This window comes from Geospiza fortis, unplaced genomic scaffold (assembly GCF_000277835.1).
Source record: "Geospiza fortis unplaced genomic scaffold, GeoFor_1.0 scaffold545, whole genome shotgun sequence".
NCBI classification, from domain to species: Eukaryota; Metazoa; Chordata; class Aves; order Passeriformes; family Thraupidae; genus Geospiza; species Geospiza fortis.
The window spans coordinates 77,350-81,576 of NW_005054628.1; the positions used below are offsets into that span (position 1 = coordinate 77,350).

General features: G+C 46.7%; 1 long non-coding RNA gene across 1 annotated transcript; it reads right to left on the bottom strand.

The window, feature by feature from the left end:
* Positions 1–1,247: 1,247 nt before the first annotated feature.
* On the bottom strand, positions 1,248–2,686 carry LOC115948932. The gene is made up of 3 exons (XR_004082676.1): positions 2,643–2,686; positions 1,568–1,666; positions 1,248–1,258 (listed from the first exon to the last, which is right to left on the bottom strand). It is a non-coding gene; the product is annotated as an uncharacterized LOC115948932 (long non-coding RNA).
* Between the last annotated feature and the right edge of the window lie 1,541 nt (positions 2,687–4,227).

Genomic DNA, 4,227 nt, shown 5'->3' on the forward strand with positions numbered 1-4,227 from the left:
TCCCTGCTGGCCGGCAGAGCAGAGTCCCGGATGCCTGGGAAAAAATGCCCAGGAAATCGGACTGTGGGAGGAGCTTTAGCAGATAAAATAAGTTAACTCTGACTCAGTCAAGCCCATTTTGCTTTGGGTTTCTTGGAGGAATTAGAGGCTCCCTCGGAGGGTCAGCTTGGCCCTCCTCTCCCCTTCGCCTTTTCCTCCCTGTCGTTCTGCTTCCCTGTTCTGACCTGTTCGGCCCCACTTCACTGTTTCTGCGAGGCAGCTCATCACTGCAACCACATGGTTCTCTGCTGCTTCCCTGACGAAGCAGGTACTGCCTACACCCGGCCATGACTGCCACTGCCGCCGTGTTTCTCGTGTGGCAGCTGCAGCCACCACTGCCCACAGTGACTGCGTCCCGACCCCGACAACCCACAGCTGTGCGTCCATAGCCACAGCAGCCTGCTCTTTGCTGATGGCAGAGACATGCAACCAGCTACTGCTTGAAAATTGTGCCCATCTACTCGAAAAAGCCCTGTGCACCTGCAATAGTTTGCATCACACACACTCCACCTGCTGATCTGATTCTTACAGAGCGCCTGGGATTCTTGCGGTAACGCTGTCCCTGTCTTCTGTTTCTCTCTCTGTCTCTCTTTTCTCTCTCTGCTATCTTTTCTATCCCCCTTCGGTAAGAACACTTACTCTTTTTTTATCAATAAACAATTCTCAGATATAATATTACTGACTTTGCACTTTATTTTCATCCGAGAAATCTTAGAAAATAATCCTCTCTAGCTCCCTGTTTTTACAGTGTGAGAGGACATACATGATGCTAAAGCTACAGACTTTTACATAACTCAGAGAGTTTTTTGTATTTAGTACACAAGGTATAAGCTGTTAAAAAACAGGCGCTGAGAAAAGGAGAACATTCCTTTTTTTTTATTTTCCTTTTCTTTATGGAGCAACTGAAGTATGCAGGTCTGTGGCATTTGGAGTCCCTGGGATATTTTCAGGCAGACGAAGAAGTCCACTCACTGAGGCCAGGTTCTTGGGCTATCAATGGGATACAGAATTCCTCCAAAGTATGCAAACTGCAGAAAGTGGGGAGTGAGGGGAGACATGTTGTTGTCAATTGCATTGCTGTTGCAGAGTGGAGTGGGGGGGCTGCATGCTTGCTGCCATGGGCAAGTACCCTATACATTTTCAAGTCCACTAAATTTTAGCTTTTGAACTCACCTCTTGTCACCATAGAGGTTGGTGGTGGTCAGGAGTGGGGTAGAGTCTACATACAAGCAAAGGAGATGCATGTGTAGTATATGGTAGAGATAATTCATGCTATTTATGTATAAAATATTGTAAAATCCAAGCTATGTCTTTGACCACCCCAGCCGGGAGCAGAGTCTTATTTGTACTCAGTTAGGTCCTGGACAACGTTAAGATAATATCAAGTCTGTTGACGTATGAATGGAACCTTCCTGGGCCATGATCACTGACTTCCCTGGAATGTCCCATGATCACTGACTTCCCTGGAATGTCTGGGCCACTCATGCGTGATCTGCTCATCAGAGATTGCATCTACTACCGGACCCACCCTTTACATGTGAATACTGACTTCTCCGGAGTGCTCTGACATCATCTGGACACCTGGAACCGGACTTTTGTCTGACTCTGCACATGTACGGCCCCGGTTCTGCATGTGAAGGGACACAAAGGAACATTCGGTCATTTCTGCCCCAGGCAGAATAAACTGTATATAAGGTCTCTGCAAGAAGCAGTCGGGGTGAACAGGGGGAGCCTCTGATATTCGGGGGTCAGATCCATTTGTTCACCCAGCGCTGAAACCCGGGCTCGACACTGACCCATGGCTGTGGTGGTTAATTTTCGAAATTCTGTTTTGCTGATGATCTAATAAATCATTGCTAAATTTTCTTATAAATTTGGCTCCTGGTTTGATCATTTATAACACATGGATGGGATGTCCTCAGATACCTGTGAAAGCAGGACAGGGTTGTTTTCTGTGGAGTTAGCACTTGGTCTGATACAATATATGTCTCTACCAGGGTGGGATATGCAAACAATGTAAGTTAGCAGATAACACTGGTGTTACCTGTCAAAGAGAAGATCAAGCCTTCGGGACATTCTGAAGATCAAGTGAGCACTCTCTCAGTGTCCACATGAGTGTTTAGTCTGAGTCAAGTTCTTAAGGCATTCTGTCCCTCCACTGGCTGAGCCTACAGGCATCAACTAAATACCCCAGCTGGGGTAGGGAGGAAACCCCAAAATGACATGGCTTTCCAGAAGGACCTTGACAGGACTCATTACAGATATTGGCATTTGAACATCTTTGCAAATCTAATCCAAACTGCTCAGCTGCTGGAAATAAATGGAAATAAAACAAACCACCTGTCTTGGTTTGAAATATAGGTGTCTGCTAAGGAAGGCAGGAGCCTCCCTTGGAATGGAAAATATGTCCCCCTTCCCTTTGAATTATTATAATTTTGAAATTAAGGGGCTTTCAGGCAAAGACACAAGAAAAGGAATAACAGTTCTTTACTAGTTTGTATAACAAGACAAACAAACAACAACAGTGGCAGCAACAACAAACAAAACCGGAAACCCAGTAGCAGCCTTCTTGACCGCAGGCACTTCCCTCTTGGTGTACTTACGTTCACAGCCAGCAGGGGCACTAGCGGCTCCCGGCCGGGCAGGGTGGGTGCGATGATTCCCCATGGCTGCAGGGGGCGCTGTGGAGCGAGTTGGTAATGTCGACGCAGCTGGCAGAAAGGAATGGAGAAGGAACTTCCTTCACGAACTCACAGAGGGAGCCGATCCTGGTGTCCTGTCTGAATAGCAAAAGGACTTGTAGTAGGAACCCCTGAGTTGCTAGATGGGAAGGCGGGGATAAGCACAGCCCCGGAGCGGTAGATGAGATCTATCAGAAGCTTTTTTAGAACTCTCCCGGCAGGCTGGTGTCAGTGTAGTGAAAAACCCAGAGCAGTGGCCGAGGAACAGCAGGGGGGCTGGGCATCAACAATCTGGCTGCAGAACACCAAAGGGAGGCACTGTCTGTGAGGGGAAAGGGGATTGGGGGTCCCAGGGGTTTCCCCTGAGACACGTATGAAGATGGTGAAAGGGTTCTTTGTTTGGTGAGGCAGGGTGTTAATAAGGTCCCAATGCAACGGCCCCTCTTTAGAGCAGAGCTCCACTCACAGTAAAAGGCAGCAGGAGACAGAACCCTGCAGTGAATTCTTCCCACAGCGACCACAGCCTTCGCCTCTGAAGCCGAAAGAGAGACTGAGCTAGCAGCTGCCCCAGGTCCTTCTTTCCCAGTCCAGTTCTAGAGGTATCTCTGTCCCTCCGAGAGAAACCCACAGATAAGAGAAGTTCGGCCAGATGCCCTCCTCCCCTAAGCTTGGCAACTTCTTTTGTCTCTCTTAAGTACCCAGTTCTTATTGTTCTGTAGCAACAAAATGGGGGGAAGTTCCTATGAGGAAGAAAAAAACAAACGGAGAAATGCTTAACTCCAAAAAACAAATGGAGAAACGCTTAGCTCCAAAAATATTACATGCTGTTCTAGAAAACTGGGGTGGGAACCTAATAAAGGTGTGTGGCTTCAGTGCTGTGTAGAGACAAATGTATAAGGAAACTTTGGTGGAAGCCCAGGGAGGAATAGACCAATGGGTTGAACTACAAATCTGCTTTGTAGAAATGTTTTTTCAAGATTTTATTCCTAAACAGGAGGTAGAACAAAGTGATTCTAGCATGCCAAAACCAGGCAGATCCTGAGAGTCCAGAGGCTTTAAAATGTCTTTTTATGGGAAGAAATTGGCTTCACATGCAAAGTCATCAGCACACTGAATTGTTAAATCAGCTGTCTGAAATCAGAGCTTTGGAGTCTAAAATAGACATTTATTATGGACAAAATAGCCCCTTTCTATGTCCATACGTGACATGGAAATACTGTCACTTGCCTTGGAGACATGAAAGGCATTCAGCCAGGTCACATTTTTTTTGCCTAGCAGCAGACATGGCTATAAGCACAAGAACAGTAAGGAACGCAGTGCCCAAAAACCTTCCCTACATTGAGTCAAAGGGCAGGCACTGGTGCCCAGAATCTTCAGGAACAAATAACATTGTCTTGGACCTCTAAAGGATCAAAACATGAAAGCAATCAAAGAGGTGACCAGATGTATCTATTGAGTCCCAAGTATCACTACATATGAGACATCCACTGAAGCAGGAGATCCTCTT